This window comes from Papio anubis, chromosome 14 (assembly GCF_008728515.1).
Source record: "Papio anubis isolate 15944 chromosome 14, Panubis1.0, whole genome shotgun sequence".
Lineage (NCBI taxonomy): Eukaryota > Metazoa > Chordata > Mammalia > Primates > Cercopithecidae > Papio > Papio anubis.
In genome coordinates, this window is record NC_044989.1 from 55543433 (window position 1) to 55560275 (window position 16843).

At 39.9% G+C, this 16843-nt stretch overlaps 1 long non-coding RNA gene across 2 annotated transcripts in view; it reads left to right on the forward strand.

The window, feature by feature from the left end:
• The window catches only part of LOC103876956, an 80457-nt gene that overhangs the window by 29288 nt on the left and 34326 nt on the right, over positions 1 to 16843 (forward strand). The window contains exon 1 of one of the 2 annotated variants that reach the window (XR_004178255.1): positions 10401 to 10485. The exons of the other annotated variant lie outside the window; for it this stretch is intronic. This is a non-coding gene — a long non-coding RNA (uncharacterized LOC103876956). Of the gene's footprint in view, positions 1 to 10400; positions 10486 to 16843 lie in introns of those variants that run through there. 2 annotated transcript variants of the gene reach the window in all.

Below are 16843 nucleotides of genomic sequence, written 5' to 3' on the forward strand. Positions count from 1 at the left end.
GTGCCTGTGGTTGTCAAAAAACCACAAACAAAAAACTCTGACTCTTTTTAGAAATTCTATGGATTTATTAGTGAAGGGAGGGAAGAAGTTGTAAAGATCATGAACAGTTTAAGAGAGAAGAGTCCAAATTACTTTGTAAAGTAAAAATGTTATAATGACTGAGTTAGCCTGAGAATTTTGGAACCCCAAAGAGATTCTAAGAGATGAGAAGAGCAGAAAGTAAAGTTAGAAGATTGCTAAAATCAACTTCATTTATTTGAAAATTTTCCAGAGTACAAGAAAGTCAAAATGTTCATCATCTTTCTCCTCCATTTCCTGCAATAAGGAGCTCCCAGCACTATCCCAAATCATTAAGATGTCCTTCCATGGCATGTGTGTGCCACAGTTGGTGTCAATAGTCCCCTATTAATGTGGATAGTTTTTAGTTTTTTTTCTTTCTTTTTTTAAAAAATATAAGTAAAACTGGAGTAAACAGAGTCAAAGAAAAGCATTATTTGTATTTATATTTTCTTAGGATACATTCTTGGTTGTGAAGCTTCTGGATCGAGGGGTATACACATTTTTTAAGTTTTCTCCTTTGATAATAATTTTTTGAGCAATTTCTTCTCTTTAATTATCACAGTACCATCTTGCTGTTCTAGATATAACTGTACCACTTAGCACTTGAGCACATGCCTAATGATACTCGATATGCATTCTAATTTTGAAATTCCCGAAAGGAATGTTTACATGATCTTCAAATTTGGAAAATCTCTTAACTATATGGATCACAACTATTACTGTTTTCTGTCATCTTTTTCAGGATTACCATTTGTGCTTTATACTTCTCTATTACATATGCAATGTTTATTTCAAATAATCAAAAGAGAAATTGTTAAAGTGTTTTTTTCTGCAACTCTATCCTCTGAAAACGAGCTTCTTCAGTTGCTCAGCTCAGTTGCTGATTCTTTCATCTTATTCAATCACCCCTTCTAGCTTCCATCCCACAATATAATAATTTATGTCTACAATTTTATTAGGCATTCTGTTAAGAGGCCAGGCTGGGTTTTACATATTTTTAAATAAATTATAAAGAAAAACTTTATGTACCTACAACAGCAAAGAAAGACAATTCTAACTAGCCATGTGTCTCACAGAAACCACTTTCAAAAGTTTATTGCTATGCATAAACTTGTGACCTTTTTCTTGCCTGCTGGGGATAACCTTTAGCTCAATCTCTATTTATTTCTCTCCGTAAATATCAAACAACCAAGAGCATTAATTTTATCATCCAATGTGCATCCCATTATATTTTATTATTTGCAATAGTGTCTACAAATAGCTTTATAGAAAACATAAATATGCAGTAACATAGAATTTAGTTGTTACTGTTAGAAGAAACAGTAGCAGTAGTTCAATTTTTATGTGTTATCCTTGGAGCTAAGAGTAGGAGGAGAACAGAGAATTTGGCAGCAAGTTGGTATACTTAAGGAAATGCCTAAGAGCCAACCCCAGTATCTTTGGGAAGCAATTCTGGGAATTACAACAGAAATGCTAATACATGACATCTGTATGAAGCTACACTACTATGTCAATGTGCGAATTTCCAGGGACTCATTAGGAGCCACTTTAACATACAATTTTCAGCATTCCCTTTTATCTTTAGACTGCTCATATCAGTGGCTTTCTGGGGACATTTGCTGATTCTATGCACTGAAAATTTCAATCTAACAGCTTGATTCACAGATGTTGAAACTGAAAAGAACTTTAGAGATAAAGCACAGTTTTCTTCACTTAAAGGCAAAGAGAATGATAAACTTATCCAGAACACTCACTGGTTGGTGGCAGTGCCAGGACCTGAGCTCAGCTTCTGACATGAGCTCTGGTGTACCACCCACAGCACCACCCTCCCTCAGGACCACCTGCCCCAGTCTCATCGCAAGGTGGCATTCACTGTGAAGTTAAACCAGAGTCACAGCATATCCCCAAAGTAGTTCACTTGCCCAACCTCAGCAATGAAATCAGGTGGCAACTAAGTACACATAATGCACCCTTGTCATCAATTTCAAGTGTTCTCTCTCAGACACCCATGTTTGAAGGTGATGTGCTTTAGTAACCCATTTGTTTTACAGGATGTTATGGAAGTTGGTAGTGACTCTGAAGCTAGGTCAGAGATGAATATCATAAAGTAAGAAAACACTGGCCGGGCACAGTGGTTCATGCCTGTAATCTCAGTGCTTTGGGGAAGTGAGGTGGGAGGATCGCTTGAGGCCAGGAGTTTGAGACCAGCCTCAGCAACATAGCAAGATCCCTGTCTCTACAAAAAAATTTAAAATTATCCAGGTGTGGGGGCACACTCCTGTAGTCCTAGTTACTCAGGAAACTTAGGCAGGAGGGCTGCTTGAGACCAGGAGGTTGAGGCTTCAATGAGCTATGATCACACCATTGCACTCCAGCCTGGGCAACTGAGCAAGACCCTGCCTCTCCACTGCCCTCACCAAAAAAAAAAAAAAAAGTATAGAGAAAGAGGGAATCCTCCCTAAATCATTCTATGAAGACAGTATCACCCTAATATAAAAATGAAGAAAGGATATAGCAAAGAAAGGAAACTACAGACCAATATCCCTGATGGACATAGATGCAAAAGTCCTCAACAAAATACTAGCTAACAGAATCAAACAGCATATCAGAAAGATAATCCGCTATGATCAAGTGGGTTTCATAACAGGAATGAAGGGATGGTTTAACATCTGTAAGTCTGTAAGTCAATAAATGTGATACACCACATAAACAGACTTAAAAATAAAAAATCACATGATTATCTCAAGAGACGCAGAAAAAGCATTTGACAAATCCAGCATCCCTTCATGATTAAAACCCTTAGCAAAACTGGTATATAAGGGACATACCTTAAGGTAGTAAAAGCCATCTATGACAAACCCACAGCCAACATTATACCAAATGGGGAAAAGTTGAAGGCATTCACCCTGAGAACTGAAACAAGACGAGGATGCCCTCTTTTACCACATCTGTTCAACATAGTACTGGAAGTCCTAGCCAGAGCAATCAGAAAAGAGAAAGAAATAAAAGGCATCCAAATTGGTAATGAGGAAGTCAAAATGTCATTGTTTGCTGATGACATGGTCATATACCTAGAAAACCCTGAAGACATCCAACAATCTCCTAGAACTGGTAAATGAATTCAGCAAAGTTTCAGGACACAAAATTAACATACACAAATCAGTAGCTCTGCTATATACCAACAGCAACCAAGCTGAGAATCAAATCAAGAACTCAACCCCTTTTACAATAGTTGCCAAAAACAAAACAAAACAAAACAAAACAAAAACCTTAGGAATATACTTAACCTAAGTGAAAGGAGGTGAAAGGCCCTTATAAGGAAAACTACAAAACACTGCTGAAATAAATAATAGGTGACACAAACAAATGGAAACACATACCATGCTTATGGATGGGTAGAATCAATATTGTGAAAATGATCATACTGCCAAAAGCAGTCTACAAATTAAATGCAATACCTATCAAAATACCACCATCATTCTTCACAGAACCAGCAAAAACAATCCTAAAATTAATATGGAACCAAAAAAAAAGCTCATATAGCCAAAGTAAGACTAAGCAAAAAGAACAAATCTGGAGACATTACATTACTTGACTTCAAACTATATTACAAGGCCATAGTCACCAAAACAGCATAGTACTGGTATAAAAATAGACACACAGACCAATGGAACAGAATGGAGAACCCACAAATAAAGCCAAATATTTATAGTCAACTGATCTCTGACAAAGCAAACAAAAACATAAAATGAGGAAGACACCCTATTCAACAAATGGTGCTGGGATAATTGGCAAGTCACATGTAAAAGAATGAAACTGGATTCTCGTATCTCACCCTATACAAAACTCAAGATGGATTAAAGACTTAAATCTAAGACCTGAAACCACAAAAATTCTACAACAAACTTTGGAGAAACCCTTCTAGACATTGGTTTAGTCAAAGACTTCATGACCAAGAACCCAAAAGCAAATGTAACAAAAAGATAACCAGATGGGACTAAATTAAATTTAAAAAGCTCCTGCACAGCAAAAGAAATAATCAGCAGAGTAAACAGACAACCCATGGAGTAGGAGAAAATATTCACAATCTATACATCCGACAAAGGACTAATATCCAGAATCTATAAGGAACACAAACAAATCAGCAAGAACAAAACAAACAACTCCATCAAAAAGTGGGCTAAGAACATGAATAGACAGTTCTCAAAAGAAGATAAGCAAATGGCCAACAAATGTATGCAAAAATGCTCAACATCACTACTTGATATGGTTTGGCTGTGTCCCCACCCAAATTTATTTTGTTCTTTCTTTTTTTGAGATGGAATCTCACTCTGTTGCCCAGGCTGGAGTACAACAGCACAATCTCGGCTCACTGCAACCTCCACTTCCCAGGTTCTAGGGATTTTCCTGCCTCAGCCTCCTGAGTACCTGGGACTATAGGTGTGCACAACCACACCGAGCTAATTTTTGTATTTTTAGTAGAGATGGGGTTTCACCATGTTGGCCAGGCTGGTCTCAAACTCCTGACCTCAGGTGATCTGCCTGTCTCCCAAAGTGCTGAGATTACAGGTGAGAGCCACTGTGCCTGGTCCCACCAAAATTTCATTTTGAATTGTAGTTCCTATAATCTCCACGTGTCTTTGGAGCGACCCAGTGGGAGATAATTGAACCATGGGGGTGGTTACCCCCATGCTGTTCTCATGATCGTGAGTTCTCACAAGATCTGATGTTTTTATAAGGGGCTTTTCTCATTTTGCTTGGTACTTCTCTCTCCTGCAACCTTGTGAAAAAGGACATGTTTGCTTCCTCTTCTACCATAATTGAAAGTTTCCTGAGGCCTTCCTAGCCATGCAGAACTGTGAGTCAATTAAACTTCCTTCCTTTATAAATTACCCAGTCTTGGGCAGTTTGTTTTTTTTTTTTTTTTGAGACGGAGTCTCGCTCGGTTGCCCAGGCTGGAGTGCTGTGGCACAGTCTCGGCTCACTGTAAGCTCCACCTCCTGGGTTCACGCCGTTCTCCTGCCTCAGTCTCCTGAGTAGGTGGGACTACAGGTGCCCACCACCACGCCCTGCTAATTTTTTTGTATTTTTAGTAGAGAAGGGGTTTCACCATGTTAGCCAGGATGGTCTCGATCTCCTGACCTCATGATCCTCCTGCATTGGCCTCCCAAAGTGCTAGGACTACAGGCGTAAGCCACAGCGTCCAGCCTCAGGCAGTTCTTTATAGCAGCATGAGAACGGACTAATATACTACTTAGGGAAATACAAGTCAAAACCGCAATGTAATACCACCTCGCTCCTGCAAGAATGGCCATAATCAAAAAATCAAAAAATAATAGACATTGGTGTGGATGTGGTGAAAAGTAAACACTTTTACACTGTTGGTAGGAATGTAAACTAGTACAACCACTATGGAAAACAACCACTATGGAAAACAGGAGATTCCTTAAAGAACGAAAAGTACACCTACCATTTGATCCAGCAGTCTCACTCCTGGGTATCTACCCAGAGGAAAAGAAGTCATTATATGAAAAAGATACCTGCACACATGTTTATCGCAGCACAATTCACAGCTGCAAAAAAATGGAACCAGCCCAAATGCCCATCAATCAACAAGTGAATAAAGAAAATGTTATATATATGTATATATATACATACTTACCATGAAATACTACTCAGTCATAAAAAGGAATGAAATAATGGCATTTGCAGGAGCCTGGATAGAATTAGAGACTGTTATTCTAGGTGAAGTAACCCATTTCACTTAGAATGGAAAACCAGACATTGTATGTTCTCACTCATAAGTGACAGCTAAGCTGTGAGGACGCAAAGGCATAAAAATGATACGATGGACTTTTGCAGACTTTGAGGACTCAGGGGATTCAGGAGAAGGGGCAGAAGGGGATGAGGGATAAAAGACTACACATTGAGTACAGTGTATACTGCTCAGGTGATGGGTGCACCAAAATCTCAGAAATCACCACTAAAGAACTTGTTCATGTAACCAAACGCCATCTGTTCCCAAAAAACCTATTGAAATTTTAAAAATTTTAAAAAAAGAAATAATAGTTTTTAATAGTTTTATCATATTATTTTTATTTAATTTATTATTTTTCGAGGCTTGCTTTGCTGCCCAGGCTGGAGTACAGTGGTACAATCATGGCTCAGTTCAGCCTCAACCTCCTGGGCTCCAGTGATCCTCCCACCTCAGCTTCTGGAGTAGCTAGTTCCACAGACATGTGCCACTGTGCCCAGCCTAGTTTTGCCATATTATTTTTAAACTGAATAGTATAGATTTAGAAATGATATTCCAGTTCTTCTTCTACATTATAGAGGAGAAAAACAGTAACAAAAAGTAAACAACTTCCTATGGCTAACTACTTTTTTACTTCATAGGAGACTTTAGCCTGTCTTCCTTTCTTCCTTCCTTCAGAAAATATTGAAAACCTGCTAGTAATACTTGCAAGATACTATCCTGTGAGTTGTGAGCATACAAAATGACTTAAAAATGAACTCTACTTTCAAAGGATTTACTGACAAGTAGGGACAATATTTGTAAACACAGAGTAAATGTGTTAAGTGCTTTAAAAGCAGGGAGAAACTGCTTCTGATTGGGATCATGGAAAGATGGAAAATGTGAAATTTAAGGTTACTAAGAGAGAGGTAGATTTTGAATATGTGGGTGTTTGAATATGTGGGAATATTTAAATTAAAAGAAAGGATGATCACAGAAGTAGACAAACTCAGGGCAAGTACTGGGAAAAAGAGGTTCGATTCATTTGAGCATTCTTGGAATAAGGAGAGGAAATGGGAAATGGAAAACAAGAATAAGATAAACGGGAGCCAGTAGACCTGTTAAGAGGCCATGTATTAGGACAGTCCAGAAAAGGGGCCAGGAGGGCCTGCATTAAGCTGGCGTCTTGCAAGTGGCTGTAGTGAACCTGGAGGAGGTTGTGGTCACAGAGGTTTGGTGGTGGAATCTAGGATTTGGCAACTCATTGATCTATAAGGCAAAGACAAAGGAAGGGCCGAAGAGGTTGCCAAAGCTTCAAATATCAGTGCCTGGGGGAGATGATGAGGGAAACCAAACCAATCTCAGTCTTTATAGAAGCAAAAAGTTATCCCAGTGCTAATGAAAATGAATTGTGCCTGGGTGGTTAACTCATCATGAAGGAACAAGTGTTATTTCTTCCGCTTCTTGGGAGGGCAGACTGGGCTTTGTTAGGAAGGAGAGTTTTTTGTTTTGTTTTGTTTGTTTTGGTGTTTTTGTTTTGTTTTGTTTTGTTTTAAGTCTGACCACTGAATCGTCAAGTAACTTAGAAGAGTAAAGGGCCTAAGGATAGAAACAGGGAGAGCGAGGAAAACACACATGTCAGGTAAAGTGGCAGAAGACAATGAACTTTGTCGTCTTCACTGAAACTGAAAATCTTCGCTTTTTAATGAAATCTCCATCTTTTAATGTTGTCAGTTGAGGGTGTTAAATAAAATATGTATGCTGTCAGATCTGATCAGAGATCACCAATTTTCCGACTTCAGGTATCAGATCATGAGGCAACAGTTCAGAGGGATGATGCCTAGGAATAAAGAGACCAATAGCCCTGTCCAAATACTGCTGAAATGCATAAACTCTGGAAACAGTACAGTATACTATAGTGGTTAAGAGCACAGACTCCCAAACCAGACTGCCTGGATCCAAATCCTGGTCCCTTACTAGCCAGGCAGTCTAGTACAAACTACTCTCTGTACCATAGTATCCTCAATTTAAAAATGAATGTAATAATACTGTGACTTATCTGGTGCAGAGTGAGTGCTATGTAAACATTTGCTAGCATTATCTGTGATAAATCTCTTCTTTTTGGGGTGCGGGGACAGGGTCCTCCCAGGCTAGAGTGCAGTGGCATGATCACAGTTAACTGTAGCCTTGACCTCCCAGGCTCAAGTGATCCTCCCACCTCAGCTTCCCTAGTAGCTGAGGCTACAGGTACAAGCCACCACACCCGGCTAACTTTTTGTATTTCTTCTGGAGATGGGGTCTCACCATGTTGTCCAGGCTGGTCTCGAATTCCTGGGCTCAAGCGATCCTCCTGCCCCAGCCTTCCAAAGTACTGGGATTACAGGTGTGAGCCAATGCACCCAGCCATATTTTTGATGAATCTCAAGAGAAACGTAAGGGGCTCTGCAAAATGACTGATTAGATTTCTAATTATCCTGGATAGGCGGCAGTCTTGAGCAAAATTTAATTTGATATAAAAAAATGAAATATGACATTCCTTGTATTTGTGTATCACAGAGCAAATTCATACCAGTTACCTTGATTCTGTTGTCATACTTCATCTTCATCATAGTATTTCTCTCCATACCCTGTGTCAAATAAAATTTTTATACCCTTCTTTAATGGCTTAGCATCACATTCCTCAATGTTACTCATATCCAGAATAGTCTTGTTATTTTAGATGACAATCTTCTATTGAAAGAAAAGGGTAGGAAAAATTAAGTATACTGAAACCATCTTTCTAAGAAAAGTTTTTAAATCTAGGCCGGGCGCGGTGGCTCAAGCCTGTAATCCCAGCACTTTGGGAGGCCGAGACGGGCAGATCACGAGGTCAGCAGATCGAGACCATCCTGGCTAACACGGTGAAACCCCGTCTCTACTAAAAAGTACAAAAAACTAGCTGGGCGAGGTGGCGGGTGCCTGTAGTCCCAGCTACTCGGGAGGCTGAGCCAGGAGAATGGCGTAAACCCGGGAGGCGGAGCTTGCAGTGAGCAGAGATCCGGCCACCGCACTCCAGCCTGGGTGACAGAGTGAGACTCCGTCTCAAAAAAAAAAAAAAAATCTTATTTTACAATATTCTCCCTTTCCTAACTGATTGGGCATACGACCCTTCTGTCTTTTATAAATAGCCAATAAAGTTTTTTTGCACATTTATACATACATAATGCATATCCACAAACTGTGCTATAGACAGGATCTGTTTACTCAAGCTTAATTCAAATGATTTGAAAGAACTAATTTTACACTATGTAAAGAATATGTAATCTTTATCTTTTGAAAATATCGTGGTCTTAACGAAAAAAATTCTTTTGGAAGGAAGCGACATTATGCTTTTTGAAAAATATTCAGTGTTCTCAAAAGGTACACTGTATTCACTCTCTCTTTGTTTTTCCCTTCTTCCTTCCTTTCTTTCATTCTTTCTTATTTTGAAACAGTATCTCACTCTGTCACCCAGGCTGGAGTGCAGTGGCAGGATCACAGCTCACTGCAGCCTCAACCTCCTGGGCCCAAGAGATCCTCCTGCCTCAGCCTCTGAAGTAGCTGGGACCACAGGTGCTCACCACCATGCCCAGCTAATTTGTTTTTTATTTTTTGTAGAGACAGTGTCTTACCATATTGTCCAGCCTGGTCTCGAACTCCTGGGCTCAAGTGATTCTCCTTCCTCAGACTCCCAAAGTGCTGGGATTACAGGTATGAAACACCATGCCCAGCCTTCACTCTCTTTTAAGCTACTACACACCAGAAAGTGAATTCAAAACTTACTCTGTCTAATTTAAATGGCATATATGCAGAACAGCATTATTCATACCTAAATATATACATGTCATTTTGAATACTAAACATTTGTGATTACTACACTAATTGCAAACTCAGAGAATTTATTTATTTCATTCCATTGATTAAAAAAAGAGATATCCAGCCAGGCGTGGTGGCTCAGACCTGTAACCCCAGCATTTTGGAGACCAAGGCAGGAAGATTGCTCAAGCCCAGGAGTTCAAGAGCAGCCTGGGTAATATAATGAGACCTCATCTTTCAAAAAAAAAAATTTGAATTAACTGAGCATGGTAGTGCATGCCTGTGATCCCAGCTACTCAGGAGGCTGAGGCTGGAGAATCACTTGAGCCTTGAGCCTGGCAGGTGGAAGTTGCATAAGATCATACCACTGCACTCCAGCCTGGGCAACAGAGTCAGACCCTGTCTCAAATGAAAAAAAAAAAAAGTGAGTGAGAGAGATCTATTCCCTGCCTTTCTGCTAATCAAGATTGCTAATTCATTTTTATCAAGTATGATGAAAAAGAGGCCTTACATATTTCTGCTTTTTTCCCTCATGCTGCCTTTAAATATAACAGCCGTTTTATTCTTTCAGGTAGATGGGTACTTTATTTAGTAGAAGGCCTAAACTGAATTTCAGTCTTTAACATAATCAAGAAGCATAAATGTGCAATAATTTGTATAAAGACAGTATCTTTAATCTCTTTATAGAGATTATTTCTCACTGGCTATACCACTTCCAGGTATGGAGCACAGGATCAGGCTGACAGAGCTGGAGCCAAAGGGCTCAGAATGGAGCAACCAAGGTGCATTCACCTGATGCTTCGGTCTCCCTAAGCTCTTCCATAGAAACAATTGTATATCACCTCGGCAATGGTTTTGTAAGTACTCAGAAATTATATCACAACCAAAATGCTATTGTAGATTCATATATCTCCCAAAAACCAGAGACTCGAGAACAGCCAAATCAGGAGCAGCCACCACAGACCAAACCCCCACACTCCCAACATGCTCCTGAAACAGGCGATCCCCAGCAAGCCCAGCCTCGGCAACTGGCCCAACTTCACCCACCCCTGGCCAGGTAGAGACCAATCTATAACATATTTCCAAAGCCTTATCTGTCTATAAGCCTTGGCTCAGTAATTCCACTTAAGAAAATAATCCTAAATTTCTGCAAAGCTCACGAAAGCAAATATGTATTATGCTAAGTTCTATGCATCACAAACCACGGTAGGTGTTAGAAACAATAAAATTATTGCTTGCCCCTATGAACTTTATAAAGTGAACTGGAAATTTTATACTTATCATTTACTGAATGTCTCCTATGTACCAGGTGCTCTACTAGGCATTTTATGTGTGTTATCTCACTTAATCGTTATAGCCTATAAAATACAAGTAGTATCACCCACATCTCACATTAAAGTGGTTTAGTAATTTGTCCCAAGTCACACAGCTAAGAAGTAGCATTTCTGAGATTCAAACTCAGGGCTAAAGCTTTTCAAATTTCATGCTTTACCCACCAAGCTGCATTTTATGTTTTAAATAATAGTAACAACATCAACAACCATCTAATGCAAACAACAGAGGAGTGAGTACATAAGTTAATATCAATAGGTTGGATATGCAGCCATTAAAAGTGATATCTATGACCGTTTGTCACAACACAGAAAATTGCTTGTGTATAAATATAGCAATAAAAAACAGGATGTGGGGCTGGGTGCGGTGGCTCATGCCTGTAATCCCTGCACCTTGGAAGGCCAAAGTGGGAGGAACACTTGAGACCAGAAGTTTGAGACCAGCCTGGCCAACAAGGCAAAACCCTGTCTCTGCTAAAAATACAAAAATTAGCCAGGCATGGTGGCGTGCACCTGTGGTCCCAGGTACTTGGGCAGCTGAGGCACGAGGATTGCTTGAGCCTGGGAGCCAGAGGTTGCAGTGAGCCAAGACTGTGCCACTGCACTTCCGGCCTGGACAACAAAGCGAGACTCTGTCTCAAAGTAAAAAACAAACAAACAAACAAAAACCAACCAGGATGTGAATTCGTATACTATGAGTTAAGCTATGTTTAAAACACATACACACACACACGTACTAGAATAAAAAGCACATTTTAAGAAATAGGCAAATCTCCTGCACTTTCACTTAAATAATTCAAAATTAAGGGAAAGTATAAGGGGAAAAATTGTGTTTTCACATATGATTCAGACAAAACAGTTGACCCAAGCCTATTTAAAATGGGGACTAGATCCTCTTTTCCCTAACGGTTACTTTAAAAATCTCCTCTCATCATCCTATCTTCTATGTGAAATAAGAAGCAGGAGATATTTGGTCTGACCCCCGTTTCTGGCACACAACTCCTAAAACCCTTGTAATTTCCTGAGTGTCTCAATCGCTAGGTGCATTCTTTGTTCTAATATTTGGTCTTTGACCCCCCGGTTCCTGAAACAGCGAATTCCTTGGGGTTTCCTGGGTTAAAGGAGCACCTTTTGTTCTAATGAGGTAACTCTTGGCGGGTTTCTGGAAGCAGAGCGGTCACCAGAAAGACCACCCCATGATTAAAAGTTTGGAACTTTCAGTCCTACACTGCAACCTCCAGGAAGGAAAGAGGGATCGGAGTTGAGTTAATTGTTGATCATGCCTACACGATTAAGCCTCCATAAAAATCCCCAAACTACGGGGTTCAGAGAGCTTCTGGGTTGCTGAAAACATGGAAGGTGGCATCCCCTGAGAGGGCGTGAAAGCTCACAACCCCTTCCCCATACATTGCCTTGTGTATCTTTTTCATCTGGCTGTTCCTGAGTTGCATCCCTTTTGTTTTTCCTTTTTTAAAAAAATAGAGGTGGGGTCTCTGTACGTTGCCTAGGCTGGTCTTGAACTTCTGGGCTCATGTGATCCGCCAGGCTGAGTCTCTGAAAGTGCTGGGATTACAGGTGTGAGCCACCATGCCTGACCCTGAATTGTATCCTGTTACACAGGGTACAATTATATAATAACAGGTTATAATAACAGGTAAACAAAAAGTGTTCTCTGAGTTCTGTGAACCATTTTAGCAAATGATCGCACCCCTAAGGGGTCATGGGAACCTCCGATTTGTAACCAAGTCAGACAAAAGGTGTGGATAATCTGAGAACCTACTGTTTGCACTTGGCATCTGATGTTTGGGGTAGTCTCATGGGACTGAGCCCTTAACCTGTGGCATTTGTGCTAACTAGAGTTAGTGTCAGAACTGAATTAAATTGTAGGATACCCAGTCAATGTCTGCCAAGAAGTGGAGAATTGCTTAATGTGGCCAAAACCCACACATTTTGGTGACCAGAAATGTTCTGTGTTGTTGCTGCTATTTTGAAACAGGGTCTTGCTCTGTCACTCAGGCTGGAGTGCAATGGCGCAATCACAGCTCACTACAGCCTGAACCTCCTGGGCTCACGTGATCCCCCGACCCTCAGCCAACAAAATAACTGGGACTACAGGCACACATCACCATGCCCAGCTAATTTTTAAAGAAAATTATGTAGAGACTAGATCTTACTATGTTGCCCAGGCTGGTCTTGAACTCCTGGGTTCAAGCGATCCTCCCACCTTGGCCTCCCAAGGTGGTGGGATTAAGGCATGAGCCACTGCACCTAGCTCTGTGTTGCTTTGAGAGTATAAACAGTAGGAAAAGACATTTTAGTTTTTTCCTATTGCACACTGTATTAATTAGGGTTTTCCAGAGAAACAGAACCATGTGTGTGTGCATACCCGTAACAGGAGAAACATATATATACACACATCCTATTGATTCTGTTTCTCTGGAGAACCCTGACACAGTGTGTAATAGGTGTGTGTGGGGGTGTGTGTGTATATACATATATACCCACACATACACATAGAGGGAAAGAGAGGTAGATAAATCTGTTTCAAGAAACTGGCAATTGTGGGAGCTAGCAAGTCCAAAATCTGCAGGGCAGCCTGGAGACCTGGAGAGGAGGGGTGCCGCAGTTTTAAGTTCGACGGCAGTCTAGAGGCAGAATTTCTTTCACCTCAGAGGAGCTCAGCCTCCTAAGACCCTCGACTGATTGTGTGATGCCTACCCTCATAATAAAGGGGAAACTGTTTTACTCAAAGCTGACAACTTAAATGTTAATCTTGTCTTAAAAGTACCTCACAGCAACATCTAGACATGTTTGCCCAAATAACTGGGCACCATAGCCTAACAAATTCAAACATCAAAATGAATAATAATATAATCCTTCTCCAATCTACATAGAAAAAAATGAATGTGTATTTCAGATCCTGAAATATAAGCTCATTCCCTCCTTTGACAAACATTATTGAAGGCCTGGCCCCTTTCTAATGTTAGACCCATTATGAGACATAAATATAATCTTACTGCACATTTGTTGGATCATAAGAAATCAAATCTGTAGCCCCTTAATGTTTACAAAATATGTTTATAAATATATCTTGTGTAATGTTCACAAGTCATCATTGTAGTCCTCACTTGACCAAAAATAAGGCAAGATAGAATACTCTGACACATCAAAGATTGTAGCAGCAATAGGTGATAAAGCCAAGAAGAATCAGATCTTCTGACATTTCTTCATTAAATAGAGCCCCTTCTTCATCAAATAGACACCGTGAACAGAAGTAACACAGGTCCTCAAGGATAGCAGCTATTTTATTATTTCCCGATTAATCTACACTGAAAAGACACAAAGGTCAAGATGCCTAGCTTATTCCCCTGCCCGGGAATATAAAGTTGTATAACAAGCTTAGGAATTGATCACTGTCTACAAGTAGTGCTTAGCTTTGTTTTTAACTTTTTATTAAAGTATAGCATGCTACTCAGATCATAAGTTTACACCTCAATACATTTTCACAAAATGAATACCCCTGTGTAACTGCTACCAAGATCAAGAAATAGAATATGACCAGGGCTGGGTGCAGTGGCTCACACCTGTAATCCCAGAACTTTGGGAGGTCAAGGCAGGAGGATTACTTGCGCCCAGGAATTCAAGACCACCCTGGGCAACATAGTCTGATCCAATCTCTCCAACAAACATTTAAAAATTAGCCAAGCATGGTGGTATGCGCCTGTAGTTTCAACTACTAGGGAGGCTGAGGTGGGAGGATCACTCAAGTCGAGGATTTTGAGGCTGCAGTGAGCTGTGATCACACCACTGCACTTCAGCCTGGGCAACAGAGGGAGACACTGTCTCTAACCAACATAATAATAACATTTAATAATAATGATAGCATCAGCATCTCAGAAGCCCTTTTGGGACCCCCTCCCAGCCATCATCTTTCCCACAAAGGTAACCACCAGCCAGATATCTTTCACGATCAACCAATTTTGCCTTTGTTTTCAACTTAATCCTACTGTATGTGCTTTTTGATATCTGGGCTCCTTTGCTCTATGTCTGTGAGATTAATCCACTTGTTTGTTCAGTTATGTTACTGCTGTGTAGCATTCTATTGTATAATGTACCACAATTTATTCATCTGGTCATCCAACAATTTGGGTGGTTACGTTTGTGGGTACTGTGAACAGTGCTGCTGTGAATATTCTGTACCCAAGTTGTGGTCCATCTTATACCTTGAAGTGGAATTGCTGGGTCATTCATCTGCATGCACTCAATTTTACTGGAAACTGCCAAACAGCTTCCCAAGTGGTTGTCCTAATTTGTACAACCACTAGCAGTTGATGAGATTTCCAGTTGTTCCACTCATTAGCTTTTATCATTGTTGCGCTTTCAATGTTAAACTTTTACAACATATGGATATATCCATACAATGTATAACACTGGTTTGCATATTTTCAAAACTTCATAGAAATGCTATTATATCATGTTGAAAATATTCTACCACTTGTTTCTGAGATTTATCTGTGTTGGTACATATAGTTCCAATTTATTCTCTTTTACTGCTACACACCATTCTAGTTTTTCAAGTCTGAATCTTGTTGATGGCCACTCAGGTTGTTTCCATTTTTTCATGATTATAAATGACACAAAGACTGTTCTTATTCATGAGTCTTTGTACCCATCTGTGAGAATATCTCAAGTGCAACTGCTGAGTCACAGTGTATGTATATCTTCAGCTATACTAAATATTGGCAAAATTGCTTTCCAAAATTGTTGTGCCAACTTACACTGCTATAAGCATCCTGTGAGGGTGTCCACTGCTCCAGATCCTCACCAATGATTTGTATGGCTGGATTTTTTCTTTTAATGTTTGTTGATTGAATGGGTGTGTAATATCCTAACAACTTTCTTAAATAAGTTTTCCAAATACTTTATAAATACATACACTTATATTTGCAAAGAGGAAGAGAGGTTCGTTCCTTTTCTCTGTTCACACAGAGCTGTGGTTCTGGAACCTTAGTGTTCTTTATCTAAGCAGGGCCTGGGGATCTGCCTGACTGCATGCAGATGTCAGAAGACCCTGAGGAATGTTGCCTCAGTGCCTTGTATGCACAGCTAGAGCAGTTATCTCAAGTACTTAGGGGTTATGTTATCTTCTCCTCAGCTACAGCATGGGCTGCTGGATGGCAGAGACAAATTCTATGACAGTTTTGTATCCCTAGGGCCCAGCCCACAGAGGAAACTCTGAGTATTCATGGATGTAGGGAAGGAAGGGAAAGTAGGAATGATAACTTATTTTCTGTTTGGTCTGCATCAGATCTTAGAGGATCTGGAGATACATAAAGTTTATTTAAAAATGCACACCATACACATATTCTTTTCTATTAACTGTTAGGGGTTGAATAATATTCTTTCATATAAATAATTTTCAACTTGGCCTAATGAATGACATATCAAAGCCTTCCATTTTGTAGTATTTCCTCATGCTTTCTTTCAGAAGGATTACATACTGAATACTTTGGAACAGGGTGCTCCCTGGACAATATATGGATGCATTCATACGATACATAACATTGGTTTGCATATTTTCAAAACTTCATAGAAATGCTATCATGCTGAAAATATTCTACCACTTGGCACATACATTGGAGCTCTCCTCCAAAGGGTCTAGTAAGCAAAATACATTCAAAATGATGACTGGGAGTTAGTGAAAGGCAGAAAGAAAAGAATCTTCTGAAAGTAAAAAAAACAGAGCTGGATAGAGGCAGAGGGAGGAACACAGAAAAGGAGAGAGGAGATTGGAAGGTGAAATTTATCCAACAGTGGGCTCATTCATTAGGAAGAGCTCCTCATTAGGCAACATTTTTTACAGGGGAGTTTATTGGTCTCCCAT